The sequence below is a fragment of the Schistocerca cancellata genome, chromosome 4 (assembly GCF_023864275.1).
Source record: "Schistocerca cancellata isolate TAMUIC-IGC-003103 chromosome 4, iqSchCanc2.1, whole genome shotgun sequence".
In the NCBI taxonomy this organism is placed as follows: Eukaryota; Metazoa; Arthropoda; class Insecta; order Orthoptera; family Acrididae; genus Schistocerca; species Schistocerca cancellata.
The window spans coordinates 788900061-788924957 of record NC_064629.1 but is presented as its reverse complement, the minus strand read 5'-3'; positions in this window follow the sequence as shown (position 1 = coordinate 788924957).

The window sequence follows — 24897 nt, the reverse complement described above, 5'->3', positions numbered from 1 at the left end:
TGGAACTTACTACTAGAAACACAAGCGAAACCCCTCTCGGAACAAGACAGAATGCCACTTTATATCCTTGTGGAATGTAGCTTTACACTGTGCTAGTCTGTGTAATTTGTTATTTGATGCCAACCAGTGCGCAGTCCTTCAGGAAGTATTCGTTTGTACAGAGTACGTCTCATCATCACTGGTTCTAAAGGCAACTGTGTGTGAGATTGGTCGATATTGTGCTCGCATGTGCGTCATACCCATGATTCGATCTTTTCCGAAGTCCGAAAAACTGCAAAAAGCCATTCCTCTGAACATGCACGTGTTGCTCTCCCCACTAGAAAAGTTTCATTAACGTTCGACACACCATTTTTTATCTGTGGAATTGGCTTTTCTTGTACTGAAAATCAGCTCTCTTGAGCATGAAATTTTAATAAAGGATGGAAATACTGGAGTACCATTATAGTAGCGTTTGGCCTAGGTGTTCACGCTATAATACTTTCCATTTCCATCACTGTATATACACTTTTGTCGGTTTTTCTGTTAAGAGTTCGGTTGTGAAGGATAACCAGCTGTTACGTATTTTAACTCTTCAGAACACTTCGTCAGTACAAAAATTTTATATAAATATGCCGGCCGCGGTGGTCTAGCGGTTCTAGGCGCGCAGTCCGGAACCACGCGACTGCTACGGTCGCAGGTTCGAGTCCTGCCTCGGGCATGGATGTGTGTGATGTCCTTGGGTTAGTTGGGTTTAAGTAGTTCTAAGTTCTAGGGGACTGATGACCTCAGATGTTAAGTCCCATAGTGCTCAGAGCCATTTGAACCATTTATATAAATATCTCTTTGCAGAAAAGTAATAGCTCTTTCGTACTTTCCCGTGAATAACGGCAGTAAACTTATGAGTGTATTGTAGCCTTTCTGCTGAATGAATAGTATGTAGTTGAAGGGGGTTGTGAGTCCATCTTTGTTGAAAGCGCAGGATAACTCTAATAAATTGGACTGTTCTGTATAATTCGGATGCAGTCGAATGTGAAACCTCAAATCTGTTATTGATGTTGGTGATTTCAGAGAGCCGCCTGGTGTGGCCGAGTGATTCTCGGCGCTTCAGTTTCGAACCGCGCGACCGCTACGGTCGCAGGTTCGAATCCTACCTCGGGCATGGATGTGTGTGATGTCCTTAGGTTAGTTAGGTTTAAGTAGTTGTATGTTCTAGGGGACTGATGACCTGAGTCTCATAGTGTTCAGAGCCACTTGAAACGTTTTTTTTATTTCACAGTCAATTTCATTTTTCGATCAAAAGAATCATGTTGTGTTGTTACTAAGACTATACATGCTGTTACTGCTATCCGTATGGAGTGATAATAGAGACGGTAACACTACATTTGGCAGCGAATAAGAAGGATGATTGGTAAGTGTTGATACATAGGTATGTGATGTCTGTAAGGCTGTACAAGCGGGGGATTGACACCATGAGTGCCATTGTTTGTTTGGTAAACATAACCAGCTGCAGTTTCTGTTTGGATAGTTTGCAGAATTTGTTGAACTGGACCGAAGTACTATAATTTTCTTTTGTAATGCAACACGTTAATGTTAGCAATTAGCTCTCACTCTGCTTTGCAGCAATATGCAACGTACATGCTGCAAGAAAGACTGGACTCTACATGACACGACTTGCGCGTGTACAGACGTACCTGAACGGCGGTGGAATTGAAGTGCACTGAAGCAGGGACGAAAAGTGGTCCTCTGATTGGCTGGATGACGTAAGCGCAGACAGCCTGCTATTAGGCTGCTGCCGACATTCAGCGCGCCAAGCTTTTCGCTGTTCGCTCGTCGCTGGAACGAAACTTTGCCAAAGAGGACTGCGTCGATGTGAATCTGCTTTAAGTGACGCTTATTTCATTCCTTTGTTTTGTGCAAAAATTGTAGTTTGTGAAAAGCGTTATTACTACGGTGTTCTCGATCGTGATCTCATTTCCGACTCTGAACGAACGAATGAGATAGATTCCATGTACAAATGAACGACTAATGACCGCAAATTTGCGATAATCGAGTAGTCACGCAAGGAAATTTTAAACTTTGCGCAGTAAAGATGTATTTTCTTGGTGGTAAAAAGGCCACCTTATCTCTGTCATCATCACCAAAAGGAATCTGTTGAACTGTTCCACTATATAGACGCCATTATCTGACGTTAATGGTAGCTTAGTGTAAACCTCTTTTTATTTACAGGTGAAACGTCCCCGTTGAAGAATTGTATACGAGACTGTGCTTAAACTGACACACAATATTTTTATCGCAACGCAATCTGACTTTCAAAAATCCCTACAAAGGAATGGCCCTGACTAACATTAACCTATACCTTTCACAAATCACTTACCTCACAAAAATCTTCGTTACTCAAGCTACTGCAATACAGCGAGCGCCACTACTGCCAGTTAAATAAAAGATTCAAACTACGGAAGGCACTAACTACTGATAGGGATAGTTAGCAAATGAAAGATTTTAATAGAGAACAAACAATGTATTTGCCTTAATAGTCATAATATATGATATCCAGTATTACAAAAATCAAATCTCCGCCATCTCTCTCCCCACATCCACCACTGCTGGCGGCTCACCTCCAACTGTGCAACGCTACGCGCTGTTCACATCCAGCTGCCGCTGCCAAACACTACAATGGCAGACAACAATGCAAACTAGCCACAGACTGCACACAGTACAGCCAGTGATTTTCATACAGAGCGCTACGTAACGTTGCCAATAAGAAAACATAAACAGCCTACTTACCCAGGAAACGCACAAATGTGTGTTGCAGTTAGGAAACATTGCAGTCATAAGTGTCTTTGTGTCCCTTTTTCTGGTTTTTTGGCAAAATTAAAACTAACAACATCGTATTTAGTAGTAATAAATAAAACGTTACTGTGATCTATACACTTTGATAATATTAAACGGGAAATACTGTATCCAGCTGCTAAATTGAAATATTTAAGATGATAATCAGCTTTCGCGCCTAACAATCGCATAAGCAGAAACACTGAATCTCCAAGAATGCGAACAAGATTTGCATCATTAATTCTCAGTAGGCATTTTCTATTTCCTAATGTTTAGTTTTTCATTGACTGTCTATGGAGACGTCAACGAATATGATGTCCTACGATCCACTCTAAATGAGCAAACGAAATTCTGAGACATGGAGAAACAATAATAGACCCTACAGTTACTACGAGATTTTAAAATATTCAGATTATGTAAACTTACTACATCGGAGATGGAGCCACCGGCAGGGCTTAGTCGTAGTGAGTATGCAGACATGAAGTAACTAATTATCAGGGACAGAGAAAAAGCGAGAAGCAGAAACTACAAGTATATGGCAAGTAATGCGAGCTTTTGGCCAGACTAAGCACGAGTCTGTGGTTGCTAAATATAAGAGTTACAGAGCTGAATGCCATTCAGAAATAAACTCGTAAAAATAAGTCTTCCTCAATAGTGGTTTCATAGTGGCATCGGTACTTCCTGAAAAAAAGAAATAGAAGTGCTTATTTAGAGTAATGCCTGAGCATACATGTGAATTTGAATGTCGTGTTCCAATATGTGTATTCTACGTTACAGGATGCGAATGAAAGTACTTACAGGGTGAAAGATTTAATCTGGACGAACTAAATATTTTGTAAACAGTTCTAGATATCGAGAAGAATTTTCGGATAATCATAGCACACAAAGGTAACAGGAAACTGCTATATCCGTAAATTCCTATTTTCTTATTCATTATTTTTAATGAAACAAATTAGATGCTTTCGAAACCTCCGAAAAAAAAAAACAACCTTATATGACAAGTCCGTTTAGTTCGCCATAGAATTCACACAAAAACGTCTCGGCAATTAATTAAATACAAATGCCACGCTGGCGTAAAGAATGTTTCTCCACTATGCCGAAGGCATCTATATCGCTGAACAGGACTCATACCCATGTTGCCACATGTGCGTTGTCTCCAAGCTTCGACGTCAAAGACAGTGTGAAATTCATTGAGGACAAATACTGTATCTGCTCCGACGACAGTTATTAAAAACCTACTGTTATTTTTTTCTGGGAGTGTTGTTTCCGAAAAGTACGAATAGGATCATTAATGGAAGGAAGTATGGATATAAACACAGAAATTTAGTTGAACTGCCAGTGCCAGGTGTAAGAATTAAGATGCTACAGGAGTTTACAGTAACGCAGAAAACAGAAAAGTTCTCTTTGAATTTGAAGTTGTTTCAAGAAAGTACAACATTTTTTTATTCTAATTCAAGGACTATCTAGACAAAGGTTTTCTCTGTAAATATTCATGTACTATTTTTCCAAGGACAATTCAGTAGGTAATCGGAAACCATGTTAAGGTGAAAGAATGTTACGAGGGGAAAACTGAATGGTTTATATTTACAAAGACGTGCTGTACGTGTAGCAGTAGAACTGTGCACCTTTAAGCAGATTCGTGGTGAGGCAAAGGAGACTAAATATTTACCAGCAGAAAGTAAAGTGTGTATTACTATGTAATACTGTTTTACTAGAATTGGATATTAGTAAGTGTTACGCACTCTACAGAATTAAATCACAGAGATAAAGTATCTAGAGGCTCATTGCGGTCTGACTGAGAAGTTTGTTTCCCAACCCAGCATTACATTAAAAAAAGAATATCATCTATTAAACAAGATTCGAACCTAGGTTGCTTAGGCAACAGTAACACTATGTGTCCAGAAAAATAAAAGCTGTCGCCTCTCCAAATCGCACAAATGATTTTAGAGTAATTGTTAATATTCCTTTCTTTCTTCACATTCAAAATGTAGAAATGATAATGGAATCAGGCAGAACATGTCACCAATATCAATCACTCATTGCCTTTGTAAATAAATTTTTATACCGTTATTCATGAATGAAATAAAAATAAATTGCCACACTAGAGCATTTACTGGCTGATCAGTTTAATAAACAATGCTCTTTAATAGGGGTCATAAGACTATACCTGCATTCACCCACACTATCAGAAGCACTTTTCATACACAAAATTTGCAGCCTACAAAACAGATTTTGTGGTGCGTATTTCATCCTGTGTAAGTAAATGTTAACCACACATTTTCAGGAGTTACTTGACTTTCAAGTCATGTGAAGCAGTTCACATTCTGCAGTATCTTTCAGACTAATTGAATGATTTAACTCAAATTTTTGAACACTTCAGTAATTAATGAACCCAGAATTCCATATAATTATATTCACTTTCATGGAAACTTGAAAACTTTAAGGATCAGGAACAGGAACCTAGCAATGGTTATGTGACTTATATCAATGATGTTCTCCTCCACATATACTTAGAATTCACTTATATATCATTTACCAGCACAAAAATATCTGCACTGGTGCAGTTCTAAATATTCTTTTAATTGCCTGAAGGTGTCGAAGTGATGATTTACTTTGATGATGGCAGCAGGCAGTATTAACCAACTATAGCTCTTCTTACAATTAGCTCTATTAAATTTCTGCTTGGTTACATCAGATATTTGCAATATACAGATAGAATTACCATTCAAAGCTCACTTAATTCATTAGAAGATAATCCGTCCTCTCTTACCATTGCAGTCTGTGGATTCTTTGATGACTTTTTAAGTGTACCCATGAAAAGTATCCCTACATTTAAATGGGTATTATATGCATCATCATACAATACAGTATGTACTCTGTGAAAAAGACAATATGAAAAATTTCATTAAACAAATTTTTCTTACACTATTCAAAACTGACAGAAAAAATTGGTGCTAATTACAAACTTTGTGCAGATCTCAAAAGGTACCACATTTAACAAATTAATTCAGCTCTACAAAGAGGGCAGTTGATTACAAACTTTGGCACTCCATGAGAAATTATCATTTAACTTATTACAATTTCACTCAATAGTTATAGCTTTCTGCAGTAAATGTCAGAAATTATTATCCTTTTTTGGGTAAATGTACCTTCAATTCGTTCTTTTACTTCGATTCAATCATTATTCATATATTCTGAAAATTTTAAAATTTTAAAACAAATTTTAGTACATATGTATACATGAACTTACACATATTTGTAAACACTGATACTATAGAAAAAAGTCTTATTTATTGATAATATAATATTTTATGCAACTCGTGGTCTCACAGTAGCGTTTTCGCTACCCGAGCACGTGGTCCCGGGTTCGATTCCCGGCGGGATCAAGGATTTTTCCTGCCTCGAGATGACTGGGTGTTGTAGTCTTCATCATCATCATCATTCATCCCCATTACATTCGGAGGAAGACAATGGCAAACCATCTCCACTAGGACCTTGCCTAGTAAGGCGGCGAGGGTCTCCCTACGCTCTGCAAAGGAGTATGGGACTCATCATCATCATCATCATGCAAAGTTATACTTAATGTTTTCAATCAGTAGCCGTTTTTCTTCTAATCTAGGCGAAATAATTTTAGATCAACTAAATTGCAGATAACTATTGATTTTCCTGATTTTGGATTAATCTGACAGCAGGTATTAATGTGATGAGTTCCTTGAAACTTATATAGTTCATTAGGCAGCTAGTTAAACTTAGAAATTGCAGGATTCATTTTGTGAGTGAGTTTTCATTGAGAACAGGTCACCTGTGTCAAAATTTTATGTTTTAAGAATTTTGTCATATGATTTAATCCTGGCTTCCCTTGTCTAATCATTCATTCTCTTGATAAGTCCTTGTTTTTGTCCAGTTTAATAAGATGGACACTAAAAAGTTTATTCAACCAAGCTTTTTGACTTTCTGCAGGACTGAACCAAGTGGATTAGTGTATTAACAAATTCAAGGTGTTATGAAAATTTGCTATAAATTAGGTCCAGGCTATGTGATTAAGGTTGCAATATGATCTACATAATCTGCCTAATTCATGCACATTGCATTTGCCAGGGTAGCTTGTTGGATGTTATGGGGAAACGTGAATCATCACATACTTCTCCATCTTTTCCTTAAAGATTTGAAATGAAATGAGGTCAACAGGCACCTAAAATGAATTTAGGTTTCCCCGATTTTGAAAACTAATCGACTGTGTCAATGTAACGCTATGTGTATTTATGTGAGCTAATCGACTACCCAGTTTTTGTATGTGGGAAGATGAATGTGTTATATGGCTGAATGCTAGTGGGTCTTGGTCTCAGTTCATGCTGTGACAACTCTCACTTCCAGCTAGGTGATGGCACAAGCTAATAGTAGTTTAAATAACCAGAAATTCCAGCATAGCATTTTATTAAAAATCGTATGATAATTGGAACAAAATCTCTAAAAATATCAAAAATTACAAAACTGCTCTATTTTGCAATAAAACAGTCTAAAATATTAATTAAAAAGTGTGGTTTACTGGATTAATGAACTAACTTCTAAAACCATATATCACATCAGTTCCTGAGAGCATTGTCATGGAATAGCAATGAGCATCCAAAATAAAATATATGGTATCCCACGCACCATTACCATAATATTCAATTGAATGTTTTTGGCTTTTATATACATATGAATGCCAGCACAGATTATTAAAACTGCGGAATTTTATTAAATATACTACAAAAATTCACTGAAAATATCTAAAAATATTGAAGTTACTAACAGTGCAAAACATTCCTTACTATATACTTTTCCACTCATTACCAAGCTTCAGGCCTCTGACCTTCTGTACATAGCACTGTACAGAGACCTCTCTATGAATTAACAGAGTGCTCCAATTTTTGGGCTGAAACACACATCCTCTCTTTAGGACAGATTCCAGACCCGCCTGCAATGGTGATGAGTCGTTCGGAAGCCATGATTAGTAAATGTTTTGCCAAATGACTAGCTATCTCAGCACACTATGCTTTAATGACATCCAGTTATAACCACTCCCTTCGGTCAGTGCACTATACAGTGTTTGGCTGATGCAAACTATCTCAGAACTTGTATATATAGTTGTTATTCACTGTACGAAGATGGCTTCAGAACATATAAGAAGTCATAAAATAATTATTGTATTATTATAAATACCAAAAGAAAATGTATAACAATATTTTCTTCTTATTTCATCACAGGAAAGCCAATAAAAATACTGAAATTTTATAAATTTAGAGAAAAACGATAATTAAATGACATAATTAGCTACCAAGTATCACTAACACATGCTAATTCATACTACAGTTCACAGATACACATGCTGTTACAGTAAAAGTTTTCACTAGTTAGGCATGTAATGTTGGCTGCTTACTTTAAGGTGCAGCAAAATTATTTTTACAAACTTTTTTATTTTTAAAGATAAACAAAATTCTGATTGTAGTTTCGGATGACGCTATTGTCCTTTAAAAACTGGTACCCATAATACATGGAAGTCGGGTTGCATAACTAGCAGGGGCAAGGGGGCCAAATATTTTTTTCTCGATTACTCAACCAAATATTAACCGATTTTTAAAAAAAGACTTAACCAGAAATATAATACATACTAAAATCAGATATATTTCAAACAACATAATAAATACTTCCATTTTTATTGTTTCTATCTTTCTTAAAATACTTGAGAATGAAATATAGACATGCTGTTAACACTTCTATAGTTTTCTCTAATTTTTTAATCATTTCATCGCTTACCACAAATAATTATATAAGCTATGTCTTATCCGGTAATATATTGTTATAGACAGCACAAAATTTCATTATTGTTTTCTGTGTTGCTTTCTACATGTCATGTTTATGATGTAAATTGGGTGGTTAGCAATAAAATTGTATAGATTGATATCAACATCTACTTTCAATTGTGTAATCCATTTGAAATCACAGAAATCATCATAAGCTTTAAAAAAGTTATATGATGGATCTAAATTCCACATTTCTTGTGGAAATATGTCATTACCGTCACTGTTAAGGTATATACTTTGTAGTTTAACAAGAGCAAATAATGATGAGCCTTTAAGTTGTTTATTCTTTCTATCCGTCTGGAAAACTACAAATATTAAATATGACATATCAAATTCCAGTGAATTATAATAATTTATGATTTATAATTGAAAGTCATTAATACCACTTAATCCAGACACTTCATGAGTTTGCGTGTCATAGAAAGATATTGGTATTTTTTTGGTTTTTAAGCCTTTCTTGCTCTAATTCAAGTTCATATTCACGATTGTATCTGAAATCAAAAAGCTTTAAAGGAAAGTTATTAATTAATTTAATATCTGTAGTTCTTCATTAATTACGTCAAAATTCATATACAACTGAGCTCTATTTGGAAGTAACCATCCATCTCCGACATTTATATTAATCTTCACATCTTTATTTTTACTATTCAAACGATATGAACTCTTCATTCACAGGGAATGTTTGAAATTGTTAGCTTTCAATTTTATTCGTTTATTTAAGAAAACATTATCTCATCTGTAACTCTACTGATACATCAGCTCCATTAAAATCAATTAATTAACCATTCTCATTAGTTATAGTTGTTACTAAATCTTGAACTTCAGCATGTATTATTACAAATATAGGATAACTGGGTTCATGTATAATAGAAGCACCAAACTCTACATTTGGTTTAAATGAAGTGATAATATTTGTTTCTTTGTGAAAATGTTCAACATTTGTGATAAACATACCACCAGCTAAATTAAAACTAATTTTTATTAATTGAAAGGGAATAATGTTGGTAATATTAATGCCAACAGTCTTTTCTTTCACATTAACAGTATGATTATTGAAACCTAACAAGCTATCCCTACTATCTTCTTTTAAATTCTTAAATACATTTACATCACTTTCAATAACAACTCTATTTAAAACTTCATCTGCTTTGATACATATGTTAGGCTCCTTTGTATGAATATATTTTTCTTATGCTTTTAAACTATACTGCCCTTCTCGAATATCAATATTGTCTCTATTACAATAAAATTTATTATTTTTTTAACTTCTTTATGGATACAAGGTACTTTTAAATGGTGGAAAAAACGAAATTTTTTGTGACTTCACTAAATTCTATAGACTTTCCTGATTACATTGATATATACATTATAGGGTTTCAAATGAAAATATATATATGGATTATAGGGTTTCAAATGAAAAATGAGATATATATACCAAATTTTAAATTTGCGATCATTATGCCATCACACTCCCTTTATTTCTGTTATATAAAACAGTATTATTTCGCAACAAGATGCGAACTTTCTGTTTCTTACGTTTATATGTGTGGTTTATTGTATTGGTAACAGTGCAGGTTTCTAGTGTCTGTAAATGATTATCTTTACTAGTGTTTACTTTTGTTTCGCTGAAGCAGTTTCTTCATGTCTTACTGAATGTTCGTTGAAATAGACCTCCTGCAGATTTATTATGGACTGGTCATTAGAGGAACTACACCTCTGAATGATGTTACAGACTGAGAAAAGCTGTATGGACCACCTACTTTCATAAGTTGTCCACAGATAACCACCCTGTTCATGGATGTTATCCTAAAGGAGCAAATTCTTAGAGTGGTTACCAAAAAGCAAAAGAAAGTGGTCAAATATACCATCATATGCTTTCTTTTCCTGAGCCTGTTATGAATGAAGTAAAACCAATTGTTAGAGACCTGAGTGACCCTGTTTTGCTTAGTAAATGTCTTCATGGGGGCGCTCAGTATGCAAGTGAAAATCTCAACTATTGCATATGGGACAGATTACCCCAGAATGTTTTTGTAAGACTAAATAGATTAAAAGTTAATGTAATAGATGCAGTAATGTGTTTTAATGATGGAGTGAAAGGAAGATTGGCAGTCCTGAGAAATTTAGATATAAAATGTGCCTTTAATATGGATGGTCAACTGCTTGCATGTCACACATAATGGGTGCACGAAGATGAAAGATTCTATCTTCAAGTTACCAAAGAAGCAAGAAGTGCTAAAAGGAATACCAAGAGGAAGCTTGAAGATGAAGAAATGCTCCAGTATGAAGAATGTGCTCCAGGAATATACTTATTTGGTTATGGTGTCTGTTCTTTCAGACATGTCCAAAGGAACAGACATCATTGATGACATGCAGCTGTATGGAACGAAATTATAATTATTTTAATACCTTCAGCTGCTGACATACGTTGATATATATCAGTGGGGACAGGAGAAAATGTGTGCCCTGGCTGGGACTCGAACCCGGGACCTCATGCTGACATGGCAGACGCTCTATCCATCAGAGCCACTGAGGGCACAGAGGATACTGTGATTCCAGGAACAATTTCCCACATGCCTCCAATGAGGCGCACATTCTCACCTTGTATGTCCACACACTACATTTGTAGTGTCCCACCCCAACAAATTCATTATTCAAGGAAGACATTCTTACCAAGTCCTGTAAGAGTTTGGGGAATAAGTGTGCATCTGCACAAAAGAAGGTCATGACTGGTATTGCTAGAACTATATACTTATATGGATATGGTGTTCGTTCTTTCAGACATGTCTGAGCAGACACATGTTCACCTGTCCCCGTTGATATATATCAATGCCTGTCAGCAGCTGAAGATATTAATATAATTCTAATTTCGTTCTAGATGGCTGCAGGTCATCAATGATGTCTGTTCTTTCGGACATGTCATAAAAATTTGATTAGAAAGAAAAATTTACTGGAAATATTACCAAATTTCACAAAAGTAGTAATTATAGTGGAATTGAAATATTTATGCCAACAGGAACCAAAATTCAAAGTATAAATCCATTTGCTCGGCTCTGTTTGATCTGTATACAGTAGCAATTGATATGGAAACAACACAGATAAGACCAGAAGGACAAAGGATACACAACAAATATATTATCGCTAAACATGTCCCAAAGAGCTATTCGTTTACAGGAGCCAGTGTTTATATATTAAAAGGAAATTGTGAGCAAAACATGCTCTTGCGTGAATTTTGCAACAATGTTATATATATATATATATATATATATATATATATATATATATATATATATATATATATATCAATTGTAACTTTCTATGTAAAAATGTACCTGCAACATATGATGAGGAATCCTTAGTAAAATTTGATAAAGAAACATGTTGTCACTCATGTGGTGATGAATTTAGATCCAATGCACATAAAGTACGTAATCATTGTCAAAATACTAATGCATATGAGGGCGCAACCTGTAACAGTTGTAATCTCCATTTAACATAACCTAGATTTGTGCCTATATACATTTATAACCTTAGGTATGATAGTAAAATATTTATACTATGAATAGTCAGCCTATATAAAAATGAAAAGACCATATGTATCATTCCTGATGCTAGTGAAAACTATAAATATATATCCCTTAAAGTTGAGGCTGGGGAGTATGTACAAAATTATAACAAATGTATGCAGTGTAATATCAAATTTAAAGAACTACTTACTGGTTGTAAGCTTTCTGAAAATGGGGGTTCAAATTTAATTTTTAAGAAAAAAGTACCATACAAAAAATACACAGAAGTTAGATTTATAGATACTCTAGCGTTTTTTGGTGTTTCATTAGATAAAGTCATTAAAAATGAATTAAGCATAAATTCCACACATTGTGCTAAATGTAACAAAATATAGACCAACAGAAGACTCAGTACTTAAGGTTGTGAGAAACAACATTGTAGCCATTGGGAAATGTAAATTATGTAATAACGAGATATTTACTGTACATCAACATGAAAAGATTAACTCTGTTTAACAAAATATTTACCAAATTTAGTCTAGGAGACAAATGCTGTTTATTGACATGGGTGAGTATCCATAAGGGTGGGTAGATACATATGATACGGCTGAAAATATATAATTACGGACAGAAGGGTGTTTTGTATCCATATTAAGTGGTAAAAGAATAATTTAATTTATTTTACATAAGTGGAATCATTTTTTATTTAAAACCTTTGGTGAATATCATATATTTAAAATTCATATAATTAAAATTAGATACTGTTTTATTAGATGATGTATTTACGAACTTTAGAAAAAAGTGTTATAAGAATTACAGGCTCAATCCAACATATTGTGTGAGTGCAACACATTTATTAAACAATGCATTGTTGAAAACAACCACACAAGAAATTGAGTTATATATGGAGCAGGATATGTATGATTTAATAATTGAAGGTACTAAAGGTGGTTTTGTTATGGTTAGTAACCCACATGCTCTTGCAAACAATTGTTACCTCTACGATTTAAAATATGATAAAGTTATTAAACTACCAAAAATAAATTCGGAGGAAAAGGTATATACAGTTCCAAAAGACATACTAGTTTTATGCTATATCTCGATGCAAATAACTTACATGGAGGGGCGATGTCTAGAAAATTACCCGTTAAAGATTGTAGGGAAGATGGCGTCATATGTAGTGGCCCTCCAGGCAGAGTGTGGTTAGGAGGGTCCTAAGTCTACAGCATTGGACCTAGTACCAGCATCAGTGCCACAGCTAGTAGCATATGTGTCCGAAGAGGTGACCGGTTGAGCCCTGTAGATTCATAGACTGGTAGATTCAGAGACTTGAGGACCAATGTAGGTCCCTCCTTGAGACTGGTGGGTGGCAGGCTGTGAAACATTTGACTGAAAATGAGGCTTATTTATGGTGACTTGGTGCCAACTTCTTTTATTACTGCATCAGTTCTGATCACGTGAGCTACAACAAGCCTTTGTCTTGATGCAATTAGGTCATCGACACTGCAATAGTTCAACCTGCCTGCTGCTTCATTGATATTTTCTCTCTGGCCACGTCCTGCAATGTAACAACCGTCTGGGGTTGTAGTGCAGCTCCTGTTGTATCAGCAGGTACCTAACGTTTGTATACATTTGGTCAGCTTTCGTACGCCCAATTTTTGTAGTTCCTTGTGTTAGCTGTGACAGGTATCTTAATGTTTCCTCACTTGTGCCAAATATATCACTTCTGTGGCGAAATATGTCTCCCTCCTTTAGAAACTATTTACTGGAGTTTTGCTTGCGTTTACTAAGTCCACAGCATCAGATCTAGCACCAGCAGCAGTGCCATAGCTAGCAGCATGTGTCCAAAGAGGGAGAATGGTCGAGCCATGTAAATTCTTAGACTGGTACACTCATGGACATTTATGCATTTTCACCATATGTCCATATGAGGAAGGTGTCATTAAGGTATGGTGGGACTGCTTGATGATCCCAGGTGGAAACTTTTTGGCCAAAAGATCCAGCATGTCTTGCACCAGCACCCTCATATAAACTCACGCATTTTCCAGACTAACCACTATATCATTTTGATCTATCATTATTTTCCTGGGCTCGCAAAGAATAACTGTGAGTTAACAGTGTGATGTTGGCAATGGGTCTGTTTGGGTGCTAATAAACCTGCCACATGTTTCACCAATCTGCAGTAGCGTGAACTGATTGCACTTACTTTAGGTCTCAGAGGAACATCTGCCTTGTTACTTTCAGCTGTCCATAAAACCTGGGATGTCTGGAGGTACGTCACATAAATTTCTTCACCACTTCTTCTGTCATACCAGAGTCCGTTATTAAATTTCTGGTCTTTCTAACGATGTTTCACCCTCTAATAGTAACATAAAACCAAACAAACTACAATACAAAGAGGAAGGTTACGATGAGGGCACTTCAGCGAACTACTGGCAAAACAATTGTTACAACATTAGTTCCGCATTAATGGCTACGCATGACTATCACATATTTAAACAAAATGAGCCACACCGCTTGTCCAAACAAGAACACATTGCCTATTCCAAGTGGCGCAAGCTATCGCACATAATCCCAGAATACCAGCTGCGTCCACTTCCTTCATACTAGACGTACAATCACAACGACAATTAAACACCTGGAAAATAGTATGGATTCTCCATGGCCCTTGCAGTGAAAGAAAAACACAAAAGCAAAATCACTGCACATAGCATATTGCATGCTGTGAAACTGAAATCCTCTAGCACTCGAGCCATCTTCTTCAGGGATGACAGCAGGCGAGGTTCTCCTGTCAGACAAATTTAAAGGTGATAGAACCTTCTGACGTCACTTATAAATAACGACTAGATTGATCGGCTGCTATAGCAGATCGAGGTGAGGATGTCGAAGCACGACCAGCAAAGTTGTGGGCTGCTGTGGAGTGGCGAGTGGGTGCGTGGTCCGAGGCTCAGTAATTTTGAGATCTGATGAGTGTGGCGGCCAAGGGAGATGAAACAATTCATCCTCGTGCTCACGAAACCTGTCCTGGAGCTGTGAGCTGCTTGAGCACGGCCCTGTGGTCTTGGAACACAGTGTCACCACTTGCAACTGATGAACCAAAATGGTCAAACGATCCTTGTCAGTAATGCTTTGCAGTGATCCAGAATTACAGAGCACCCATTGAGCGCATGGAATACCACGATACAGCTGGCAAAATCTTCACAGAACCTCCGCCATGTTTCATTCCTGCCTGAGGCGTAAAAACGGCCAGAAATTGGAAATACGACTCATCCGACCAAATGAATTCCGCCTGTAGTCCAGGATTTATTGCTTTGACACGGCGTTTTCCTGTCATAGGGATCTGCATCAGTGATGAGTGGTTTTGAAATTCGAGTTCGTCCTGGACCTCGCTACGTCGTCTTATTTTGTGCTGTCTGAGTTCACGAGCGCAAAATTCAGTTATGCACTAAGTTTTGCAACTGTCGTCCTCATATATTTTGTTACCATCCTCTTCAATGAGCGTCCGTCACGACCACCGTGTACACACTTTCGTCCGGGTTGTGACTTAGCAAATGATGTCTTTCTGATTTCCATGCATACGGTATAAATATTCGATAGAGTGTCTCTGGAAATACCAAACATTCCGGCTACCATGATTACAGGAGCATCCAAAACACGAGCGACAACAATTTTCCCACGTTTGAATTCGCTTCGCTCCAACATAATGCATACAGAACGCTGTTGTGACCATTTCGGACACTTTCAAGTATTGAGGACACTGCACAGGTACCGTTCGTGGGCAAATATATCAGTGGAGCCTGCAGGCTTGGCTAGTATCGGCATTTTTATTCAAGCATACATTTCACGTGGCGTCCCTTATTTTTGTCCAACCCCAGTGCACCCACATTTCATCAGTAAAAAGATATGGAGCTTCGTAAGCCCATCAGGTTAGTGATTTCATTTTACTTTTCTAAAATAAAGCAGGTACGATACCCCAACCGCTCATAGAGTAACTTTCACCTTAGACAGGTTTCCGTATTGCCCGCATTTCGTGGTCGTGCGGTAGCGTTCTCGCTTCCCACGCCCGGGTTCCCAGGTTCGATTCCCGGGCGGGGTCAGGGATTTTCTCTGCCTCGTGATGGCTGGGTGTTGTGTGCTGTCCTTAGGTTGGTTAGGCTTAAGTAGTTCTAAGTTCTAGGGGACTGATGACCATAGATGTTAAGTCCCATAGTGCTCAGAGCCATTTGAACCATTTTTGGTTTCCGTATTTCCGCAGTCGGATCTGACGTGTCTGACCTCATTCCTCAGGGTAGAATGCTGATTAACAAAGCTAGGCCATGGCTTTTTTGGTAACGCAATCTAGTGCTATGGGTCTAAGGCAACGTATCTCGAGTGTGGTCTCTTCAACTCTTCTCCAGCACTTTACTGCGACGAAATATTACAATAATACCATTATAGAATGAGATTTTCACTCTGCAGCGGAGTGTGCGCTGATATGAAACTTCCTGGCAGATTAAAACTGTGTGCCCGACCGAGACTCGAACTCGGGACCTTTGCCTTTCGCGGGCAAGTGGTAGAGCACTTGCCCGCGAAAGGCAAAGGTCCCGAGTTCGAGTCTCGGTCGGGCACACAGTTTTAATCTGCCAGGAAATTTAATACCGTTATAGTTTAAAAGGGTTGAATTTCTTGGTTCACAATCGCATATTAATTACTAGTGAGAAGTTCACATAAATAATCATAATTACGTGCTGGCAAGGTTTGGTGACTAATAAGCATATTAAGGAGGATATGCTGTGATCTATCATTCAGAGACACGCGAAGAAGTATGGTAGGTAACTAGCGATTGCACAGCATTGAACTGACCATAGATTAAGTTACTATTGGGACAGAATGACCTTCAGTCTGGAACTGCGCGATCGCTACGGTCGCAGGTTCGAATCCTGCCTCGGGTATGGATGTGTGTGATGTCCCTAGGTTAGTTAGGTTTAAGTAGTTCTTAGTTCTAGGGGACTGATGAAATGGTCCAAATGGCTCTGAGCACTATGCGACTTAACTTCTGAGGTCATCAGTCGCCTAGAACTTAGAACTAATTAAACCTAACTAACCTAAGGACGTCACACACATCCATGCCCGAGGCAGGATTCGAACCTGCGACCGTAGCGGTCGCTCGCCTCCAGACTGTAGCGCCTAGAAACGCACGGCCACTCCGGCTGGCAGGGGACTGATGACCTCAGATGTTAAGTCCCATAGTGCTCAGCCATTTGAACCATTTGAACAGAATGACCATTACAGAGGCCACCGCTTCTCCTCAAACTATCGGATCGTTGCGCCTATCTCTCCCGTGCATGATACTGCAGCAATGTGTTCTTATCATGAGCAGCGTCGTCTGCCATCGAATCGTAGATCTTGTGGTGCTCCTTCGACTTTGAGTTCAGGTGGATGTTCTGCTGATCTCCGTTCACTTAGCCCGAATGCTAATCTCGCCTACATCTGCGACCACGGACTGCATCATTCCTGTATTTCTCGCACCTCCTCCACCTTCTGCCCCCTTTGCCACCCATATCCACCAATAGTACAAAACTGATAAGATCACACTTCCTTCGAACAGCATCATTTGCGAAAGGCTGAGGGCACATCCGACGTAATGAACTTATTAATTTATATTTATTGCGAAAAGAAATGGTCCTAGGATACTTTCTTGTTTTATGCTCGAATTAATTCTTACGCCATTTATTTTTTCTCAGTTAAGAATGACACGATTTGTTCAGTTTGTTAGGAATTATTCAGTCCAATCAAACGGCTTAGACGGCCACTGTGGCCGAGCAGTTCTAAGCGCTTCTGTCCGGAACCGTGAAGCTGCTACGGTCGCAGGTTCGAATCCTGCCTCGGGCATGGATGTGTGAGATGTCCTTAGGTTAGTTTGGTTTAAGTAGTTATAAGTTCTAGGGGACTGAAGACCTCAGATGTTAGGTCCCATAGTGCTCAGAGCCATTTGAATCATCTGATCCATCACACTTCCTACCTCCTTCAGCACCGTTTTAACACTTCGTCCATGTACGTCTTCAGCGTTTTTTTTTCTTAAAAAGTGGGATGTAAGATCTACGTTGGCACCCATCTACAAATAATAAGACTGTTTCTTCCCGACAATTCGATTTCGTCACCATGGGAATACAAAAATTCTAAACAGGTCTCGATCTTTCAGCATTGCCTATGAGCTTGCAGAAATTTTGGACATCTATCTAAGATGTTATCTTCTTTCGTAGCACATATTCGTTTGTAGTGGAAGAATGGGCCTCAGAATTCCCTCAGGCCATTGCCAGCATCTTTCTTATCCACCGTCAACGACTATGTTGACTGTGGGCAGGGATCGTGCGGAGGAAGGGTTCATATTCTGACGTCCGTAGCCCCGTCTGACTGCATTGTCCTGTGTCGGGCGGTGCCGTGTCCGGCGCCAGTCCAGCCATGGACACAAAGCTCGCCTGGCCGCTTTGTCGTCGCTGTGCTACACGGTCGTGCTCTGAAAGACAGCGCTGCAGCGACCCTGAGGAGCCCCGAGGAAGCGCCCGTTGTATCGGCTCTGTCTGTCTCGTAGTCGTCTGCCCTGAACGGCCGGTGTCTGTCTTTTTATAACGCCAGATTCAGAGTCCCACTAGATCAAGAAAATGCATAGATGGTTGGTACTATCTCTGCAGTCCCTGCTATCTCTGACTTTAGTATGTGTTATTGTTACATCCTGTCTATCATTTGCATTTTCGTCCTTCCTAGCTTTATTCAAGGATGAGATGTGTCTACCCGGCGAGGATAGCCACCTGTCACAGGATTAACTTGCAATAGAAATTCCCTTCAATTTAGGTTGACAGTTTTGTTGATGCAAATCGCCTTGTTTATTAATACCCTAAACTTCATCCTCATAATTAAATATTCTTCAGGACAGTCTTGTAACAACATAGTAGAAATAAAATGTATGAATAAACCTGGCTACTGATTCTAGGACCAGTGTACATTAAGCAACGATCAGTGGTTATGTTTTTACCTCCTTTCATTGGCTTATCATTTTGACACATACTCTACTTCTACCTTCATAAATATTTCTCTTATCCATTAAAATACCCCACGTTTAAGGCGTAGCACTATACATCGCCTGAAGGGCTTCTAACATATGCTTTCTTGCCTCACGCAATGAGCCATGACCCAAGAGATTTCTTTCATATTCGGAGACTATCACTCTCACGTGAGTCAGCCGGCAAGTCAAGCCGCCAAGCCGAATGCGTGCACAGAACAGCGGTCGAATATTATAAACATTACTATGAATTTTTAAGAATAGTTGTAATAACTCACTTGTTGTGCAATTCTGTATAACATTTTGTAAAGATGATAGTTAACCACAATATAAATTCCAGTGTTTTATGGTAAGTAATTTTGGTATACAAAAGATTGCCTGAAAACGCAGAATTTACTATGCTCCTTGGTAAATAACTTGTTCACATATGTTCTCTGTAGCAGTTTGTGAAGAATATTAACCAAATATATGACCCTTAAATAACGGAGTAAATAAGAAACGTGAATAAAACATTTACGTAATAGTTATAATTTCAGACTACTACTATTAATTACACACTGGATGATAGTACTTTCATTTGTTTTGTTATCTTATTCAGTATGGGAATGAACACAGTATTAGTGTGACGTATGGATCACTGAAATTGTGAATAATTATGTGAGTGAGAGAGGGAATTAGATTGTCCAACCCTGATGTGAGCCACATACATGGGGCAAAATGATAATTGTAAAGCAACCAGATTTCGGTATTTTAGAAGACGAATGAGGTGGTTAATTTGCCTTTATTTTCTTTGTTGGAATATTTTTTTTTGTAGCTACATGTAAATTAACTTTGTAACTGAAACTCGTCCGAACGGGGAGAGTACCAAGTTATGAGAATTGAAATACGAAGCTCATTAGCTTCTGTATTATTCGGCCAGTCAAGGAAGGGATGTATCGTGTGTTTTAACACTGGGAGAGGAAGAGAGGAACTGCACGCTTCAGTCGATAGGAGTCCATCGTCAGGTCTTGTGACGAGAGGTCACGTACCTTGAAGCTCTAGGCATTTTCGTTATGACTGAATCATATTGTTTTTGTTTCGTTTTGTTTTGGAGAATTTGATTTATCGGTAAAATTTCATGATCATTTGAGGGTGACGTCTACAAAATTTTCTGATTTTTAGTAAGCATTTAGACTTCCTTTCGAAGGGCATAAATTCCATGTTGTGTGCTGTGAAATCATAACACAGAACTTTCAGGTTACAAGATAAGTGATCTGCATACTATTTACTCGAAGATTCAAAACTTTTAAGCGTCATGTGTTTCTATAAACAGTTTATTAGCTGTTGGAAAGTGCGATGCTTTCAGTAACTGGTTTGAATTAGAATATTATACTGGCTATTGAAGAGGGAAGCGTGTACTGTAATTGAAAAAGGTTTGGTAAGAACTGTGACTTTTTTCGGTGTTTCATTTCTGGAAGTTTGTACTAGGACGGATTTTGGTGGAGATTGTGCGTGCACTACGTGACAGTACAGGCCAAATGCTTTTATGCAAGTAATGTTATTCACTTAGTAGTTATAGTTTGTCCAGGTAAAACTAACTTACTTCAGCATTATAACACAGTACTGTGCACCCTGTTTATACATGTACTTCAGCAAATTTCTTTACACCTATTCTCAGTTCAATATAGGCGGAAGTACACCGCTCCACCGCACATTATTTTGTACTGGAAAATTACCCGCTTCGTAGCCGACATCGACAATTTCCATTAGTGTTGTGGAGTTTTGCCAAAAGGTAGACATTTTGAATCATAGTGCTCCACTAAATTTGCTTTAACAGCATCTTCTCGTGAAGCGAAAGATAATACATGGTGTAAAGATCCTGATAAACACGTTAGGTGTCAGTCTTCTTGAATTGAATCTCAAAACTCCCCCTCAGTGCTTCACGGAGTGACAGGTATGACACTGACGAGAGTGGCCCAGCGCTCATACGGCGGAGTTTAGTTCGGATGGTCTCAAAGCTATTCGAATGGAGGAGACAACCTTCCAGATGTGAATTATATGTATTTATTCTCTCATTACCGAGGCCTTAGAGACAAAACAGTCAAAAGACATGCGAAAAATTTTATTTCCCACATTATTAAGAAATTTATGTTAGCACTGTTTCACAGGGAATGTAAATTTTTTGGTTATGTAGACGCATATTTTTATTAAAGTGGTCCTTTTCTGTCCTCTGATATAACTTCCCCACATGGAAGTGACCTAGTACCGTTACCTGAGACTTTACGATTCCAGCCATACCTCCACGGCTATGTCGTTGGTTGATTTGGGATGGAGGGTGAAGGTAGGGGCCAAAACAGCAAGGTCATCGATCCCATCGGATTAGGAAGGGATGGGGAAGTGAGTCGGCCGTGACCTTTCAAAGGAACCATCCCGTCATTTACTGAAGTGATTTAGGGAAACCACGGGTAACCTAAATCAGGACGGCCGGACGCGGGTTTCAGCCGTCGTCCTCCCGAGTGTGAATCCAGTGTGCTAACCCCTGAGATATCCCGCTCGCTCATGACTATCTGCAGAATGGCTGGGGTAGCCGATGCCGGAAAATTTCAGTAAAAACGACGTACATATAAGATGTTTCAAACTGAGATGAGGTTTAAGCCTGGTGAACTTACGTCTTGATACAATGAGTATGAGGATAAGCTTTCTAGCTACATTTGCCTGGATTTTCGGTCACTACTTTTCCAATGGGGCACCATGCACTGTAACAGAGGGAGTGAGAACCGCAGCTTGAGTTTGCTGATGGCAATTTCGGCGCGTTTTTCTGTGCAGTTTCTCTTTAAATTCATTTTGGTAAATTAATTTGATACTCAGTCTCTTACGATAAGTGCTGTATGATAAGTATCGTTTAAAGTTTTCCTCGCGCTTTTAGTTCTATTTTGGACTAAAGTATGTGCAATTCCCGGATCATGTCTCAGCTTTTCGCCAGTATCGACCATTTGATACATGAGATCTCGACTTTTAATGTCGAATATTTGTGTCATCAAGGAATTAATTTTTAGCATCTAGACGTCAGTAAGGAAGTAGTTTACTCACTATTCATTTACGACGAGTGTTCAATAAGCAATGGAACACTTATTTCTGAAAGGAGGTTGACTTTGTCTAGGATTCCAATACACCATATTATTCCCTACCCTTTTGGCCACGAAACCCTCCTTTCAATGCGACAGCCTAATGCTACCGTCCTGGGTGGGACCTGTCTGCTCGCATTGTACCCCTCTCCTGGCAGATTTCGGAACCAACGTCTTGCTCCATTAATAACCTCCCCATAATCCACTTCATACTTCATTGGGCCAAACAGATGGAAGTCGGGAGTTGTGAGATCCATGCTGTACGGTGAATGGAGGAGAAGAGTCCAGTGAGGTTTTGCGAGGTCCTCTCGGATGCGTAGACTTGTGTGAGGTCTAGCGTTGTAGCGGTACAGGAGGTAGGTTCTTATTTTTGAGGCAACGAACACGTTGAAGTCTTCAGTTTCTTGAGAGCAGCACAATACGCTTTGAAGTTGATCATTTCACCATGAGGAGAGTATATCAATCAGAATAACCCCTTGAGGGTCCCAGAAGACCGTATCGATGACTTCACCGGCTGAGGGAGCGGCTTTGAACGTTTTCTTTGTAGGAGAGGTGATGTGGCGCCACTCGTCGTTTGCGCAACATTGTTGGGATAACGACAGACGCCTCACCCAACGACTCACTGTGCTTTTGTTCACTTCCAGGTCTCCATAGACATTTTGCAAGCATCTATGAATATCTACAATGTTTTGGTTTTCCGCCAATAGAAACTCAACGATAGCTCTCTATCCAGAACGTAACTGCATTGGAGACACCGTTTTGAAGGTTACATAACAGCGTCGCCATATATCGGAACTTCATGCGGCTACTGTACAGTCGCTGAAACGGTGATATTTGGCGGTGTCCCACAATAAATTCTGCATTGTTCAACGGAAACTGGTTGAGAAATAAGTATTGCCTTACATATTGAACACCTCTCGTATTTTTTTGTTCAAATGATTCGTCATAGTTCGGAACACTGACATTAGTGGACTCTTAACGATCTCAGCAAGTTTCTCACATGTCACACCTTTTTCGAGAGTATCTGTCCAAAGTTACACAATGCTTTCTGTCCACATTTGTTGTCGGCCTTCTGGTCTTGGGTCATTGTTTACACTCGCCTCTTCACCACAAAAACGACCAGAACAAGGAGAAATCTTACTGTAACTTATTGTTTGTTCACTACAGATGACGTTTAAGATATTCTGTGTTAGCGTTGGTTTTCACCCGTAAAGAGTCATATTTATTTAATGACTTATGCCTTCAACTGCAACAGTATGCTAGAGCAGTTGTAAGATCATGTTTCGCAAAAATGGAATACACTATGGAGTAAGCGAAAGAGTCACTTACTCTGCAAGCATTCAACAGTGACGTAGGCCACCTTCACTGTTTTTGAATCATGCGATCTCTTACCAACGCGTTATTCATGAATTGACTATCGTATTTGACAGTCCAGCGTCCGTTTAATGATAATGTGCAATGTCCAACCCATTAAAAAGCTGGTGCCTCTTAAAAAAACTGTACAATTCGATAATATAGGCTTACAAGGAATGAAAAGAAAATTAAAACAAACCATCTTCTCAGGTTTTCAGCAAAATTATTCAAATATCTACTTTGTTTCATCGGAGCCACTACGCATCACAGTCGCAATTCGCCATACTGCATTTCTCCCGGGCGAGTTGTTTTCGTGAAATTCCTCTTTGAAACATTGAGATGGTTCTTGTGCTTCGCTATCCTTCCATTATCCTAGCATGTACTTCGCCCCTGAAGACTTGGTCATCGACGGGACGTTAAACCCGTATTCCTTCTTGCTCTCTTTCGCGTAGCACAGTTCTCGATGCACGTGCTTTTGCAACGAGAGGACGATCCTGGCTGAGCAGCTATGTTTGCACCTGCGGGGGTCCAGAACGTTGGCGGGTGCTGCGCGCCGTGAAACTGTGCGCTGTAAGCAGTGTGGAAAGCACATCGTAAAACGAGCGCATAATTTATGCGAATCCATTCGTCATCACTTTATGGTTCCGCTGTCCCGGATGGAATCCTTTTGTGAACGAGGAAAAATATAACGACAGTTGCAGTTCACGAACTCACCCGATGTGCAGTTGTTTAAATCACCACCTGATTGCTATAGCGTCTATCGCCACAACTGCGCAGTCCTTGACGCCGTCTTTTCTTAACGTGCGTGCGCTTCCGAAGAAATATGGACGTGATAAATCTGTCTTTGGCGTTATTTATGTGCTGTCTAAAAACTCTGAAGTGATAAACCGTGAACGGGCATAGTGCAGTAACGTATGAATAAGTTTCGTACACCGCGTGATGTGTCATATGGCGCAGAATCTTAGAGCCGCGGCAGATGTAAAAAACTTGTACCTGAGACCGAAAACTCTCGAGTCAGCTTAGCAGGAAAAACTCGCAAGTTTACAGTCCTAAAATGAAATGTATTTTACGAGCATCTTTTCATTTTTCACTATATTAGTGGTCGTCTCACACTATTCACATTTTTCTACCTAAATATATCACGTGTGTAGACAAGGAGAAAATGTTTTTATCCATACGTTCATTTTAATGTTTATACTGCTCGATTGCTCATTCGTATGCTAGATGAGTGGGCGTGAAAGGGGGAT